General features: G+C 37.1%; 1 long non-coding RNA gene across 1 annotated transcript; it reads right to left on the reverse strand.

The window, feature by feature from the left end:
• Positions 1-4,930: 4,930 nt before the first annotated feature.
• On the reverse strand, positions 4,931-14,732 carry LOC121263983. The gene is made up of 3 exons (XR_005940427.1): positions 14,618-14,732; positions 13,170-13,171; positions 4,931-4,993 (listed from the first exon to the last, which is right to left on the reverse strand). It is a non-coding gene; the product is annotated as an uncharacterized LOC121263983 (long non-coding RNA).
• Between the last annotated feature and the right edge of the window lie 3,600 nt (positions 14,733-18,332).

The raw sequence follows: 18,332 nt of genomic DNA on the forward strand, positions 1-18,332 counted from the left end.
ATTTTTCCTAAGACTAAAGGCCGTCATGAGTACCCACCTAGAAACATTTCACATGCAATTACATCAGTGTGTAGAGCTAGCACACCTAGTCAAATATTTACATGACATAATTTGATTTAAAAAGTAATTTTAAAACTTGAATCTTACAAATATTTAAGTGATTTGAATGATGTACTCTACACATAACTAGCTGCTTGAGAATAAAATAACTCAATCCACAAAATGAAAGAATTGGGTGGTAAAGGAATACCTAGACAAAAGATAAGACAATTACTACTGTTAACGGTCCACAGACCACCAATATTCATAGAGCAACACATGATGTAACAATTAATAGCACTTTAAAAGAGTATACTCCATGTGTATAAAAGGAATATACAATAGATTATGTATACAATCTCTTTCGGCAAATACAATCTCATACGAGCATATTCTTCCGATCAGATTATTTCGAATTGCAATACACGGCATGACAACATATATACATAAGAAGTTCAAAACGTCCATGGTTAATTAAATAGAGAGAATAAAAAAAGTCTTGCATATAATTATTGATTAGGGTGATTATAACTAATAACGTGTTGATTACATGCAACATGATGCAAATATGATTTGGAAATGGTGCTTTGACTCATTAATTATAGTTTAATCACTATGATGGCTTCATTTTTGTGATTTGGAAATTAAATCTTCACCTAATTTGATTGACAATCTGTATGCGTACCAAGCACTCAAACATGACTTCCTTAATTTACATGAGTCAGATAACCAAAACTTTGGATTACTACTATATGTAGGAATTTGGATAAGTTTTATTTCTCATTGTTTAAATATGGACAAATATTGGTGGAATATATAAAGTACAGCAAAGGGAAGCTCGAAACAAAGACTCATTGACATATATATAATATAATAAGAATCCTTTACATATAAATATATATATATAATAATTAAGAATCCTTAAGTCCTTGGTTTCATCAATTGTCTGTCTTGGACAAAGTAGTATACGGAATTGTGGAGATATCTTTATAGTTTTTGTATAAATGAAAGAGAATATATATACGTGTGTATATATATACTACCAGTTATATAACGTACAAAGCACGTTTGCCTATTTATCTAATTGAAAATGATGTGTCTAAAAAAATAATATGATGTGTAAAAATAATATGTTTTTTTTTTAAAAAAATTAATTAGTTAATAATTTAATGCACAGGAATAAGAAAATAAATTTTAACAAGCATCATAATGATAACAAAACATTACAGTAATATGAGTAGTATGAAAATTAAAAAATTTTAGATATTTTAACAATAGTTTTCTTAGCAAAATACATGAATTGTGTAGAATTCAACTACAATACTCAATGACTTAGAAAGCATTGAAAAAATACATAATCTTTTATTTTTATATTGCTCTCATATTTTTTCATCATTAAAGTAAGTCTCTTCTATTTTAGAAACTCCAAAAATATTATAATGATAGAAAATCATTTTATCTAAATGATTTTAGTTAATTAAGAATATTATGAGATTTAAATTATATTAAAAATTCTAATTATATATATGATTTTATTCTCTTAAAAATATTTAACAAAAATCTTATCATTTATTTAATGATAAAAGATTAGTATTTTATAAATTAAAGTTGAATTGATATTTTAATTATCTATTTTAAGTTAGTTTAATCTCTACTCTTGGATTAAATTTATAGATTAAAGATGAATGGTTGAGATTTATGTGGTGATTTGTCTGATTTTATAAATTAAAGTTGAATTTATATTTTAATTATCTATTTTAAGTTAGTTTAACATCTACTGTTGGATCAAATCTGTATATTAAAGATGAAGGTTTGAGATTTATGTGGTGATTTGTGTGGTGATTTTGTGATTTGTGTGATGATTTTTGTAGTGATTTTATAATTTGTGTGGTGATTTGGTGATTTTGCTGTGATTTGTACGGTGATTTTGCTGTAAAGAAGCAGGGATGCGATGCACGTAGCACTGTTCATACTATGCGACTGTTTATACTGTAGCACATTGTAGCACTGTTCAACGCGGTTGATCCTGTAGCACTGTTTTGTACTGTTCATTTATGTAGTACTGTTTGCTGTAACACCGTTCTGCACTGTTTATTAGTGTAGCACTGTAAACAGTAATTTATAGCCACTTTTAAGATAACGGAAATATATATATATATATATAGTCCCACAACGCTTAGTTTATACGACCTATTATCACGTAACCCTCCTATCTACGTTGCGTTGCCACGTTACTTGAAAATTTTGAGAAAAGAGAGTCGGCTCCAAAATATCAAGTTCTAAAATTTCAAATTAACCCATTTCAAAACCAAAATGCCCAACCTGTCTCCCCAAAACCGTCTACCCAGACGGCCCTCCCCTACGACACATGGGGCCGCCCACCACCGCACCTTGATATTGCCGCCACCAATTAACTCCGCTCTCAAATATATATATATATATATATGGTTGAGTCTTGCATTCTCTCTCTATATATATATTATTCTCATAACCGTCTCACCAATGCTCTCTCACTTTCTCTCTTTCCATATAAAAAAATAAAAAAACTAAAGTTTTTTATGGGTGAAATCTGCTCGCCTTGAAACCGGCCCTAAACTGTCACCCGAAAATCCACTCTTACAAAAATCTTAATGATGTTAAGTTGAGTTAAATTTTATATCAATCGTAATGTTGAGATAATTAAGTAAATTTTATGAAATTTATTTAAAATAAATTTAAATATGTTTAGATATTAAAATAAATTTAAATATATTTATAAAAAATTATAAAATAAATAAATTTCTTCGTTAAATTCAACTATTTATCCGACATATTAAAAATGAACTGTAGATGTCAAATCCTTAAAAGGACAATTATTTCTTTTAAGCTGCACCGACAACCATCACTATAAGAAAAATGGACTTTTGTGACAAGTTAATTTCAGCGAAATGATTATTTGTAACTAAAATTAGTTACGAATTATCTTTTAATTACAATAAATTAATTACAAAAATCTGTTTTTCTTATAGTGCATCCACCTAAAGTTAGATAAGGGCAAAATGGATAAAACATGAGTTTTCTTTTTCAACCTACGGTCTGCAGGCATAATGATGCGGTGATGCCACTACAAAAAGGCTGCCATTGCTCTGGACCGGTTACATCTATATAGAATATAGACCACTGAATTTATTTACTATGCAGTCTACGTTAGTGTTTGGATTGCAGAAGATGTTTAAAAGTGAATTGCGCTCAATGCAGTGAGGGAATCAAGCGGAGCCTAAGGCTACGTTAGAATGTTAGGTTGAGTTGAATTGAGTTAAATTAAATTGATAAAATATTATTAAAATATTATTTTTTTAATATTATTATTATTTTAAAATTTAAAAAAATTAAATTATTTATTATATTTTATGTTAAAATTTAAAAAAATTATAATTATGAGTTGAAATGAGTTAAAGATCCAAACAAAACCATCTGTTAACTAGAAACCGAAAACATCTGAAAGACATATTTTTTTAGCCAAGATCTAATCCATTCGAAGCCATTAACCGAAACCCAAATCTCAAGAATCTCAAACCCAATTTTTTCTAAATATTGAAGGTGAATCTATTGACATCACAATTGTGACTAAAATAATAAAAAGAAAAATAATAGCCAAAACCCTTCAGATATAATAAATTGAGTTCAAACCATCAAACCAACTCAAATGGTTCTTTCATAAAATTTCAATAGAAAATAAAAATTTAAAAAAAAAAAAACAAATAAATAAATAACAACAACAACAACTTAGACTATTCCATAGATGGCACTAATGTATAGCTCTCCTTCTAAACCTCCCATGAGCCTTCTAAGCTTTCTCAATTGCATGCACCTCTTTAATATATATAAAATAAAAAATTTTACAAGTGGAAGGTAAGTCTACAGCTCAGTAAATACAATTAAACAAGTTAGGTGTAACATGTGAGTCTCATTTCTTAAATTAAAAAAAAAAAATGTTGAATACAAAAAAAGAAAACTGAAATCATAATATTGAACGTAAATTGAAAATCTTATATCATGTAAAGAAGCACTTTCAAAAATTTCTCCATATCAGAAAATACCCATTCCAATGGTAGCCATCATTCCTATAAACTACTCTCCATTTGCGATCTACGCCTTCTCAATGTCTATCGGTGTAATTATCGTTCCCATTTACTTCTCTATTTAGGGTCTACACATTCCCAGTGCCTTTCAGTGTAGCTGTTATCCTCATACATTTCTCATTGTGCAGGTCTACACATTCTCAAAATCTTTCGGTGTAGTTATCCTCCACAATATAATATAGTAACAGTACTGTACTAATATAAGCATCACATATCCTATCATGTGATTAATTCCATAAAAAAATGTAGCATATATTTTTCATGTAAATATAACCGTACCATACTTCACATAACGTTACAAAAGTCTTCTATGAATATTCCATGACAATATACGTAAAATTTCATGCTATGAAAGCATTATCTTCTTGTAGGCTAAAGTCACATTTCGTGTAATACAATTTTGTCATGAGTTTTTCCAACAAATTATTATGCAATGCAAAAATAATTTCTAACTATTAACATTTCATAACATGTTTAATAAAAATATAGTGCTCAAAAACTTTTAATAAAAATACCAAATTAATTAAACCCACTTACCCGAATACACCAATTACCATGATAATAGCAACAGTATCACTTAGAACCTAAATAAAGGAGTAACACTATTTATAAGATTTAGACATGCTATGTTTTGTAATTTTACTTAAGACTTTGTTGAGGAAAAAATTAGTTGATTGGCATATTCTTGTAAAAACCTGTGTAAAATTGAGTTGTAACAAGTGTTGAAGCAGTATAATATGAAAAAGACTGAAGTGTGCTCAGCATGGCTCGACTAGCGCTCGACTGGCGCTCGAGCGGGACCTTCCAGAGAGGTTCGCTCGACGTGCGCTCGACTCAGCGTTCGAGCGGAACCAATACAGAGTGATTCGTTCGATGTGTGCTCGACACAGCGCTCGAGCTGAACCAATCCAGAGAGGTTCGCTCAAGGTGCGCTCGACGTGGCGCTCGAGCAGAACCCATCCAGAGTAGTTCGCTCAAGGTGCGCTCGACATGGCGCTCGAGCAGAATCTATCCAGAGTAGTTCGCTCAAGGTGCGCTCGACGTGGCGCTCGAGCAGAATCTATCCAGAGAGGTTCGCTCAAGGTGTGCTCGACATAACGCTCGAGCAGAACCCATCCAGAGAGGTTCGCTCGATTTTTGCTCGACGTGGCACTCGAGCAGAACTCATCCAGAGAGGTTCGCTCGATGTGCGCTCGACGTCTCGCTCGAGCGGTTTCAGAAGACAACGTGCGCTCGACCTTCGCTTGACACCTCGCTCGAGCCAATGTTCAAGACAACCTAATTTTGAGCGCCGTGTCTTGCTGGGACTATAAATAGAACATGTTATTTCTGTTCTTTTGGTGTGGAGAAATAGAGCAAAAACCCTAGTTGTCTCAAGAGCCATAGAGAGAAGTTTTTCCACATTATTGAATCTCTCTTGGACAAACACATCTCCACCACACCACACTCAAGATCAAATATTATTCAAAGTCTATTGAAGTGGACGTTTTGTTTGGCCGGAAGGTTTCCGGAGCTGCTATTGATGCAGAGATCGAGAGGTTCTCATGGGATGCTATAGAAAGGTCGGAGTTCCGACACTACATGCGTGTAGAGATCGAGTGGGTCACTCATGATGTTGCAAGCCAAATTTAGAAACTACAAAGGTTTTGTGAGTGTCTCTAAATTGGTTGTAATAAACTTTTTCTATAGTGGATTTTAGGTGTGGCTTACACCCAGAGTGGTTTTAGATTTTGAAGACGTTCTTCAAATGAGTTTCCACTTCGTGACCAAAATCATTGTGTTGATTATTTGTGTTATCTGATTAACTATTTGTTTGTTTATAAATTTGTAAAGACCAACAAATTTGGTTTACACCTATTCACCCCCCTCTAGGTGTAGTGATTGGGAAAACCACTGCTTTTTCAGTTGGTATCAGAGAAGGTTCACTCCGCTGGGATTAAATTCCTGAGTGTGATCCTGCTGTAGTGGTTCAGATGGATAAGTCTCAATCTCTCACATCGCCACTATATTTTGATGGAAACAACTACGCTTATTGGAAAGTTCGAATGAGAGTATTCCTAAAATCTGTGGATGAACGAGTGTGGGTTTCCATAACAAATGGATGGAGAGAACCAGTTACTATTATTGAAGGAGTTCAAATCCCCAAAAATGTGGATAACTACTCTAGGGATGAATTAAATGAGTGTGGTTGGAATAACAAAGGCCTGAATGCGATTTTCATGGCTGTATCTCAGGTGGAGTTCAAGCGAATCTCTATGTGTGAGAATTGCAAAGAAGCTTGGGATATTCTTGAGGTCACCCATGAAGGTACCAAGGCTGTAAAGAATTCTAAGCTTTAAATGCTGACCACTAGTTTTGAAGAACTTAGAATGAAGGATGATGAAACACTTGATGCTTTTTATGCCAAATTAAATGATGTTGTCAATTCTCATTTTAACTTAGGGGACAGAATTCTTGAGAACAGAATTGTGAGAAAAGTTCTCAGATCTCTTCCTGAGAGGTTTAGCCCTAAAGTTACTGCTATTGAAGAAAGTAACGATTTAGACAGTATGAGAATTGAAGAGTTGGTGGGCTCTTTACAAACATATGAACATACTCATCCTGTGGATAAGAAACACAAGTCCATAGACCTCAATACCATTAGAGATGAGTCAAATGAGTCATCCGATGAGTCAGTTATGAGTGATAGAGAAATAGCATTTTATGCTAAGAAGTTCAGGAAAATGTTTGTGGCTGGAAACAACAAGAACCAAAGGCCAGAGAAGAAAAAGGTTGAAAGATACAATAGAGGCTCAAGTTCAGGGAACAAGGAGAGAAGCACTGAGAAGTACACTAGAGCAAATAAAGACAAGGTACAATCAAGGGTGCAGTGTCATGAATGTCACGGATTTGGACACATTCGTTTGGAATGTGCAAATTACAAAAAGGTAAAAGAAAGAGCTAAGATTGCATCTCTAAGTGAGAGTGAGTCAGAGTCGAGTGCATCAGATAACTCTTCTCCAAAAAGAAATATTAACTACATGGCGTTCACTGCCTCTGTTAGTAATAAAAGTCAATGTAGTGAACCAGTGTCTGATAATGGGTGCATATCTGGAAATGAATCTGGGTATGAAGATCAGTTGCAAGAAATCTACGAGAAGCTATACAAGGAATGTGTTAAATTGAAAAAACGCAACAAAGCGCGCATTGAGGAGATAGACTTCAGCAAACGAGAAAATGAAGGGCTTCAAGGCAAATTAACTGAGGCCATTGGTCTAGTTGATCAGTTGAAGACGAGGAATGTTTCTCTGGAAGAGGATTTAAAAAACAAGAAAGTGAGATGTTTTTGCTGAAGGATATACTAAAATCTTTGTCTACTGGAAAAGAAAAATTGGATAAAATCCTGAGGTCAGGAAAGCCTTCCGGTGACAAGAGTGGCTTAGGATATGATGCAAAGAAATCTGATGGAGCTACTACCTCAAAAATCTCCTATAAAAATGGGAGGAAAACTGTGTTTGTTCCTGAATCAACCACAAATGGGAATACTAACCCATCTGACAAGGGTAAGAAATCCTCACATTTAAGAATAGATGTTCAGTCTCATGAAAAGTCAAAAGTTCGAAATACAAGCCCTATCTGTCATCTCTGTGGCAAGACTGGTCATGTTGCAGTAGATTGTTTTAAGTTGAAGAGATACACCACGTATGAGCATACACGCTCTCAAAGTAGAAGTGTGTACTCTCCAAAAATGGGTAAAAATCTCATAACTGCCCCTAAGTATGCCTCATCTTTCAGGGGACAAAGAGATCGCAAAGAGAATTACGTGTGCCATAATTGTGGTAAGGTTGGTCACATTCGACCAAACTGCTATGAGCTTAGGAGGAATCCCATGAGAAATGGAAATAGCGAATCGAAAAGAGGACATTTGAATCTTTGGAGTCAAGTCAGGGCCTTAACTAGACAAAATGAGATGCTCAATGTCAAGATAGACTAACTATCAACTAGCAAAAGGGCAGCTCTCCAAAAGTTAGAAACATGTGGGTCAGAACGAGAGAAAGACACAAGTGCCATGTGGCACACATTGCTCTTAAGACAAGAGATACTTATATATGGTACCTTGATAGTGGATGTTCTCGCCACATGTCAGGTGATAAAAGCCTATTTAAAACGGTTGAAGAGTACAAGTGTGGAACAGTAACATTTGGAGATGGTGGAAAAGCTAACATATTAGGAAGGGGTGAGATTGAAATACCTGGACTGCCCGTCTTGAGAGAAGTCCTGTTTGTTGATGGATTAAAAGCAAATCTCCTCAGTATAAGCCAAATGTGTGACAATGGTTCAGAAGTCCGTTTTTCAAAAGATATGTGCATTGTTTCAGATAATAATGAAAATTGCATGATGCAGGGAACAAGGACCTCCGATAATTGTTATGGCATCGCCCTAGACCTCAGTATAGTTGCAATAGTGCTAAGAGTGAGGCTACTGACCTCTGGCATCAAAGACTTGGACATGTGAATCACAAAAACCTGTCTAAGATTGACAAGAAAGAGATGGTGGTAGGATTGCCTGAGCTGGGTAAAGTAGAGACTCCTATGTGTGGGTAATGTCAGTTGGGAAAACAAGTTAGAACATCTCACAAGAAAACAACGACTATCCTGACCGAACGACCATTAGAGTTGTTACACATTGATCTTATGGGACCCTCTAGAACTGAGAGCCTGGGGGGAAAGAAATACATACTGGTAATGGTAGATGATTTCACCAGATACTCTTGGGTAGAATTTCTGAGAGAAAAAGGTGAAGCTCCTAATGTGATTAGAACTCTGTGCAAGAAACTTCAGAATGAGCAAGGGAAAACAATAGTCAGAATTAGGAGTGATCATGGAAGAGAGTTTGAAAACTCAAATCTTGAGAGTTTCTGTGATGAAGAAGGTATCTGTTAAGAATTTTCTGCCCCTATCACTCCACAACAAAACGGAGTGGTCGAAAGGAAGAACAGAGTTATTCAAGAAATGGCACGAGTCATGATACACAGTAAAAATGTTCCTACTCACTTCTGGGCAGAGGCTGTGAACACGGCATGTCATATTGTGAATAGAGTCTATCCACGACCAAGCACTTCCAAAACACCATATGAGATGTGGAAAGGAAAGAAACCTAATGTGAAATACTTCTGGGTGTTTGGAAGTAAATGCTACATTTTGAGAGATAGGGAAAACTTAGCTAAGTTTGACCCTAAGAGTGATGAGGGGATATTTCTTGGATATTCCAGAAACAGTCGTGCTTATAGGAGCTACAATCTACGCACCCAAACCGTCATGGAGTCTATAAATGTAGTGGTGAACGATGCTCCTGGAGAGGAGTTGAACAAGGAAGAGCCAACTCACCCACCGAGTGAGACTGGACAAGAAGATTGTGGTACACTAAATGAGAACTTAGAGACTTCTTCAAATGAAAAGGTGAGTAACCAAAAGGAGCCTTCTTCAAGAGTAAAGTTAAATCATCCTCAGGATAACATCATAGGAAACATAAATGAAGGGATGAGGCTGAGGAGGAAAGTGATAAATCTATTGGCTTACTCAAGCTACATCTCACAAATTGAACCAAAAAGAGTCAAAGAAGCCTTAAATGATGAGAATTGGTTGAATGCTATACATGAAGAAATAAACCAATTTGTGAGGAACAATGTGTGGTATTTGTTGCCAAGACCAGAGAATCACAATGTGGTGGGCACTAAGTGGATTTTTAAGAATAAGTCGGATGAGAATGGTACAATAGTGAGAAATAAAGCAAGATTGGTTGCTCAAAGGTAGGCCCAGATGGAAGGAATAGACTTTGACGAGACCTTTGCTCCAGTTGCCAGACTTGAATCTATCCGGATATTGTTAAGCATTGCATGCCACATGTGTTTTAAGCTGTATCAAATGGATGTCAAGAGTGCCTTTCTGAATGGGATCCTCCAAGAAGAAGTATACGTCGAACAACCAAAGGGCTTCTATGATCCAAAATATCCTAATCATGTCTATAGGTTGAAGAAAGCCTTGTATGGTTTGAAACAAGCTCCTAGAGCTTGGTATGAGAGGCTGACTTCGTATCTAGAAGATCACAATTTTCTGAGAGGAAGTGTTGACAGAACACTGTTCATCAGAAAAGTTGGAAAAGACATAACAGTTGCTCAAATCTATGTGGATGACATTGTATTTGGATCAACTATTGATGCCCTAGCTCTTGAATTTGCTGAAGAAATGAAAAATGAATTTGAAATGAGCATGGTAGGTGAACTAACCTTTTTCTTAGGACTCCAAGTGAAACAGTTAGATAATGGGTTGTTGATATCTCAATCCAAATATGCAAAGGAATTAATCAAAAAATTCGGATTAGATGGGAAAAGTCATGCCAGAACCCCATGAGCACGAGTGTTAAGCTTAGCACTGATGGGTCAGGCAAGAATGTTGAGCAATCCCTATATAGGAGCATAATTGGGAGTCTACTATATCTCACTGCAAGTAGGCCTGACATTGCTTTTAGTGTTGGTGTTTGTGCTAGATTTCAAGCCAATCCCAAGGAATCTCATTTGGTAGCTGTCAAACACATACTTCGCTATGTAAATGAGACAGTCAATTATAGGATCTGGTATTCTAGAGACTCTAATACTGAGCTTGCAAGCTATTCAGATGCTGATTGGGCAGGTAATGCAGATGACAGGAAAAGCACTTCTGGTGGATGTTTCTATGTTGGCACAAACCTTGTTGCCTGGATGAGCAAGAAACAAAACTCCATATCGCTGTCCACGGCTGAGGCTGAATATATTGCTGCAGGCAGCTGTTGCACACAATTGTTGTGGATGAAGCAAATGCTATGTGATTATGGCATTACTCAAGGTGTGATGAGCATTTATTGTAACAATACCAGTGCCATAAACATTTCAAAAAATCCTGTCCAGCACTCTAGGACCAAGCACATTGACATTAGACATCATCTTATTCGAGAGCTGGTAGAAACACATGTTGTGACTCTTGAGTACATTCCCACCGAACACCAACTAGCCGACCTTTTTACTAAACCCTTGGATGGGCTTCGGTTTGAATTACTTAGAAAGGTTATTGGTATTTGTGCATTGACCTGAGGGTTGAAACATGCGTAACATGCATTTATTTTTTATTGTTTTGTGGTTATTCATTTTCTTATTTCATTTTTGTTATTGCTGCCTATACATGCACTCCATGGTTGTGATATTAGTTGTTGGTGCTGTTAATTCTAAAAATCTAGGTGCATGCGTCTTTTGAGAATTGTATCATATATCTATGGCTTACAAAGATTTGAAACGTGTATCTTTTGTAATTTGTGACTAGCATCACACACTTCACTCCCTACTTAGTCAATCGACGTTTCACCACTGTGAGTTTTGGGGAGGCAATCAAAAGTGTTAGGAAGCTCTACCTACACACAGAATTGACCCCGGGCTAGACAACCTCATTATTGTTCCCTTGTGAAAAGAAAAAGAAAAAGAGATGATAGTGCATATCATTTAAAAAAAAAAGGATGTTGTTGCAAATTATTGTTCCCTTGTGCAAAGAAAAAGGAAAAGAGATGATAATGTATATCATTGAAAAGAAAAAGGAATGTTGTTGCAAATAAAATAAAATAAAAAAAGGGGGGGAAAACAAATATCTTGATATTGATACAAGTAATCAAACAGAAGAACCCAGGTTCTAGCAGCATTTGGTTTGACTTTCTGCGCCTTGGAAGAGCTTCTCAAACACTTATGGTTTCTTGTACAGCCCAACCCCGCTCACACCTTTCGGTTGAAATTTCTTGATTGAGCAAGGACCCTGTTAACACGCCTGTCTTTATTACTTGTGGTACTTTGCTTTTACTACCTGCGTGTTTTTGAGGATATGATGCTCTTCTACATTTGACATGTACTTATGATTTGAAAATTGACTCCATTAATAGTTGGATCACACTGATTTAAGCAGAGATTGAAAATTTTGGTCCTCCGCTCGAGCGAACTTAAACTACGCTTGAGCGAAAGTGTTTTCAAAACCCCCGCTTCACTTTCTTTTCCCCAGCCCGTTTCTCTCCTCTGCGACTTTTTCTCTTCCCACTTCGTGCGACTTCTCCTCTTTGATCTCCCTGTGCATTTCACTTGATTTCTCTCAAGAAATCCATTTTTAATCACGGTAAGTCTCTCATCCTTACTTCTTCTCAATCATTTTGGTTTTTTTATTTTCCATTTCCATCATGCATTTCCATAAACATGTATTTAAGAAATTAGGGTTTTTGTTTTGGATTTCGAAATGGAGAATTTCTTTTGGGGTGTTTGTTGATTATTATTTGGGTGTAGAGAATGATTCTCTCACTCTTGTATTGAGGAGGATCATGGAACTCCCTAGGAGTTTTTCATTTGGTTTTTACTTGGATGCACACCAAGTGTTCGGTGAAATGCCTCAATGAGGTTTGGTTTCTCATTTTCATCATGCATCAACATAACATTGTTCCCATACTCATTTCATGTCTATCCTAGTGTTAGGAGGGTCATGGGACTTCCATTGGGTTTTTTAAAACCCAACCTTGAAATTTTATTTTGTTGGGTAGTGAAATGGGCTGTTAAATTATGATATTGGGCATGTGCATTGTGCATGTTAAAATAGTTTTTGACAACATTCATGCCTTGATTTTGAAATGGGTTTTTATAACCTAATTTTGGCAAAGTATACATTGGTTTGAATCATGCATTGGGCATTTTAGACATGCATTGGACATTTCACTTTTCCTTTAGTCTTGTCTAACGGTCACTGATTATGTCCATAGCCAAAAGCATGTCTCGACGTGTTCGTCCACGCCAAAATCCTCCTGCCCCCGCTCAAGCACTTTTCCACGATGCTCGTGCAAGAGAACTCTACGCTCAGAACTTTTCTAACCGTTCTCCTATTGTCGAGTGGGTAGTCACCCTCGGTGAGCTTTCTGAGACTATTATCCCACATATTTTTGAGTCTCGCCAGTGGCTGGCCTTGACCACTGGTCAACCACTCCTTCTATGGAGTTGGTTAAGGAGTTTTACTCCAACACTCATGCCATCTCTGATGATGGCTCTTTTGATGTTAGTCTCCGGAACATTGTCTTCCGAGTGACTCCGGGCATGTTAGCGGACTTGCTAAATGCCCCGCGTGTGGCAAATCCTGTGTATCCCTATACACGGACTTCCCCTCCTAGTCCGTCAGTCATTGTTGAGTGTCTAATTGGTCCATTTTCTAGTTGGGATGGTAAGTCACCCATTCTAACGGCACGTTTTCCACCTGATTTTCTCATTCTCAGTAGGATAGTCCTTACAAATCTCTATCCTACTGGTCATCAGAGTGATGTGGGTCTTGACCGTGCCACTCTTTTGTATGCACTGATCAACGATGTCTCCATAGACCTGGGGAGTCATCTGTGCCGGGTTATGCTTGAGGCTTTTAATTCCCCTAAAACACGGACTAGTTTGCCTTTCGCTTGCCTCATCACTAGGTTAGCCCTCTCTCGGTCAGTTGCGCTTCTTCCACATGAGCCTAGAGTCTCTCTTAAAGCTCCTATTGGTCGTAGGACCATGCAATTGAGTCGGGCTCACATTGCCCCTCAACCTCTGGATGTTGAGCATCCTCCACCACCCTCTTCTCAGCCATCGAGCTCTCGGCCTTCAAGCTCACAGCCACATAGCTCGGTACCATCCACATCGGCACCTGGTTTGACCGAGCCCAGCCTTCAGCAGGTCGTTGAGTACCTTGCCCGTCTTGAAGCCCGATTTGATGCACGGTTTGATAGCCTTGATGCTAAAGTTAACAGCCTGCAGCAGCTTGTGACTCAACGCTTCAAGGATATAGAGGAGCACTTTGATGATGATGGCAGTCAGCCTCATGGTGATACTTGAGACCCTTGGCTTGTCCTGACAAAAAGGGGGAGTAGTACATATTCAGGGAGAGTGGTATAGATATAGGGAGAGTAGCAAGAAAGCTGTAAGGGCAGTTTTTGTTTTGTTAGTAATAGTATCACATTGTTTTTGTGGGGGAGCAGCTTTTGTTGTTAATTGCATGCTGCTATTGTTTGTCTCTTGAACTCAATGTCTGATTAATTTCTTAATGAAAAGTTTTTTTTATGAAAACTATGCAACTAACATTGTTTATGCTTATGAGATTATTTCTTGCATATTTTTGGTGGTTCGTTTAACCGTTTGCTAAGTGTTTGCAGAAATTTCTCAACATGTTCAAGATTTTGTCTAAATCATGGGAATCCTATTTGGGGTGTGTCAGGATTAGGTCCTATGTATAGGTTAGAGGTTTTGTCACAGAAATGCCAAAGGGGGAGATTGTTGAGGGAAAAATTAGTTGATTGGCATATTCTTGTGAAAACCTGTGTAAAATTGAGTTGTAACAAGTGTTGAAGCAGTGTAATATGAAAAAGATTGAAGTGTGCTCAACATGGCTCGATTGGCGCTCGACTGGCGCTCGAGCGGGACCTTCCAGAGAGGTTCGCTCGACGTGCGCTCGACTCAACGCTCGAGCGGAACCAATATAGAGTGATTCGCTCGATGTGCGCTCGACGCAGCGCTCGAGCGGAACCATACAGAGAGGTTCGCTCAAGGTGAGCTAGACGTGGCGCTCGAGCAGAACCCATCCAGAGTGGTTCGCTCAAGGTGCGCTCGACATGGTGCTCGAGCAGAACCCATCCAGAGTAGTTCGCTCAAGGTGCGCTCGGCGTGGCGCTCGAGCAGAATCTATCCAGAGAGGTTCGCTCAAGGTGCGCTCGACATAATGCTCGAGCAGAACCCATCTAGATAGGTTTGCTCAATTTGACCTCGACGTGGCGCTCGAGCAGAACTCATCCAGAGAGGTTCGCTCGATGTGCGCTCGACATCTTGCTCGAGCAGTTTCAGAAGACAACGTGCTCTCAACCTTCGCTCGACACCTTGCTCGAGCCAATGTTCAAGACAACCTAATTTTGAACGCCGTGTCTTGCTGGGACTATAAATAGAACAAGTTATTTCTGTTCTTTTGGTGTGGAGAAATAGAGTAAAAACCCTAGTTGCCTCAAGAGCCATAGAGAGACACTTTTCCACATTGTTGAATCTCTCTTGGACAAACACATCTCCACCACACTACACTCAAGATCAAATATTATTCAAAGTCCATTGAAGTGGACGTTTTGTTTGGCCGGAAGGTTTCCGGAGCTGCTGTTGATGCAGAGATCGAGAGGTTCTCGTGGGATGCTATAGAAAGATCGGAGTTTCGACACTATATGCGTGTAGAGATCGAGTGGGTCACTCATGATGTTGCAAGCCAAGTTTAGGAACTACAAAGGTTTTGTGAGTGTCTCTAAATTGGTTGTAATAAACTTTTTCTATAGTGGATTTTAGGTGGTGGCTTACACCCGGAGTGGTTTTAGATTTTGAAGACGTTCTTCAAATGAGTTTCCACTTCGTGACCAAAATCATTGTGTTGATTATTTGTGTTATCTGATTAACTGTTTGTTTGTTTATAAATTTGTAAAGACCAACAAATTTGGTGTCTACACCTATTCACCCCCCCTCTAGGTGTAGTGATTGGGAAAACCACTGCTTTTTCAGACTTGTTCAAAGTTCACAAGAATCTAACATCGGTGTATTTAAAGAACTAATTTGAGGTTGCAACACATTTATGCAATAGCCCAAATACACCCTTTTGAAATTATTCCATAAACTATAATAATGCATAGTCCTAAGACTAATTATCAAAATAAATTCATTTTCTGAAATAACACCTTGCATTTCCTAAATAGTTAGATTCTAAAAATCACCTCTCCATAACAAGTCAACAATACAACAATAATCAGTGATTTAAACATCAATCAAGACAACATGGTTTTTCAATTTGTTACCATATGCTCAAGGATATTATATAGCCTAGCTAGATGAAACTCGACTTTCCCATTTCAAAATAGTTTTTTTTTCACATTATAAATCACAAGATCTAATCATTAACCAGACTATAACTATAAATTCTAACAACTTCAACATATTTACTCAACACCCATTAGCATCCTTTTTCAATGAAGACTTGTTACAACTTAGTCGTAATTCCACCGGTGCAAATAATATATATATGTGGAAATGGGATACTAAATACAACACTAAAACCAACTTCAATACTTTCCGAAATTGAAAGGAGAACGAATTAAACATACATATCGTTTAGAAATCAAAAGAAGCGTGACATTCTCTGCCAGAAAACATATATATAAGGCATTTGTTTAAAACATGCATAGAACAAGTTTCAAATTTCTACTCAATCTTATTAATTAGAGACAAAACTACATACCCCAAAGATAGGAAATTAATATTCTAAACAAAATATACAGCGGCTTCCATCAGTCTTATTAATAGGGTCTAATTAGGAAGGAGAATACCAGAACGTGAAGAAAGAGAGGGAGAGAGAGAGAGAGAGAGAGAGATCCAAGTTGAGAACAAGAAATGAGAATAGAGAACTAGTGTAACTTGTTTGCTTCAATTTGTGCCTATTTATAAGAGAAATTTGCGTTGTTTCGATCGGCGGCACTAACCTTGTCATGGAAGTTGGCGCCAAAAAACACTTGAGCTCCTCGCCATAGTTGAGAGAGAGAGAGAGGGGGGGTCATTGAAGATGTGGGTTTTGGCTAAAGAAAGAGCAAAAAAATATCAGAGGAAGAAGAAAAGGTGAGGAAGGAGAAGGGAAAGGCGTGAGATAAAAGTAGTGGGTGTAATCAGTTCGGTCCAGAAGCGTCACAAACCAAAAGTTTTGGTTTCAGACCAATTACCCTTATATATCGGACTAGACCGTTAGCTATTGGTCTGAGTCCGTGTAAATTAGGCCAAATATACAAGAAGCCCAAAATCACTTCTTATGGGTATTTTGACTATTTTTGGCCCATCAATACCAAAAAGCCCACAATGCTTGCACTTTTGAATGTCAACTATTTATCTTTATTTGCACTTGAAAATAGCTTAAAAAAAGTTGAAGAAATTATCAAAATTATGCTTATCCATCCATGATAATTAGCAATCATCGTAATAAAGTTAAAAATAAAAAATAGAGAAAATAGTATTGAAAAATGTAATATCATCCAAACTCTAAATACATATGGTCAATGGTGATAAGTCAGATGAAAATTACATAATTAACTTATATAAATATTATATTATTTAAAATATATATATATACTTCGGTTGGTCCAGTCCAGTCCAAAAAAATACAGCCCGGGACCAGACCAAAAACTGAAATTCTAAAGTATATATGGATTGGTTCGATTCGATTGGGATTGAACCAATCCATCTGGTCGGGTTTTCCGGTCTGGACTGAATAACTTACACCCCTATGTAAAAGGCTAGTGAAATGGTGTACTTCACTCTTTTTTTTAAAAAAAAATAACAGAGCATGGGATGCCCTAGCAATAGTTCCATTTGTATACTTGCATTGGTGGAATCTGGCATATCTTAACTTCCCTAAAGTGTCTTGTCATGCTCTAGACTAATCGATCGCATCAGATGAAGCATTTTGAAATCTTTTGAGTTTTAAAAAAAAAAGACTTAGAACAATGATTGACCACCTCTAAATCATTTTGATGTGTTCACAACCTTAGTCCCTACCAAAATGTAGAGTCATAGTTTGACATAAGCAAATTCCATCAAAGATACAATGTCGAATAGTCTTTTCTTTGCCCTCACGTCATTCAACTTTGGTCGAACCGCTTTCCCAGCAATATCTCTTTAGACTGTATCAATCATAGTCATAGACAGCATGCCAAAGTAACAGACATCACAACCTCTATCTTTTGAAAAAATGAATCCATTTACTCACTTCATCATTTGGTCGAATAAGCACATGTATTATGAAATACATGTTATGGTATATTTTTCTTTCTCTAAGAGCATATTTCTATATCAATACCATACAGATGTTAGTATCATTGATCCTTAAGCCCGACTCCCTCCATTTGCTCGCCTCCAAGACGCCAAAGAGGGTCTCGCATCTGGCTAGCCACAAGCTACATAGATTGTGGGATATTCATGCAGGGACCTCTCAATACAATAGATCTCATCTTAGCTCCCACTAAGGTAACATATTTTTTTGTCAACCAATTCACCTCACCTTATATGATAAAGACAAGAACTAAATAAAATCGTATTATATGCATATCCTAAAT

Source organism: Juglans microcarpa x Juglans regia, chromosome 5D (assembly GCF_004785595.1).
Source record: "Juglans microcarpa x Juglans regia isolate MS1-56 chromosome 5D, Jm3101_v1.0, whole genome shotgun sequence".
NCBI lineage: Eukaryota > Viridiplantae > Streptophyta > Magnoliopsida > Fagales > Juglandaceae > Juglans > Juglans microcarpa x Juglans regia.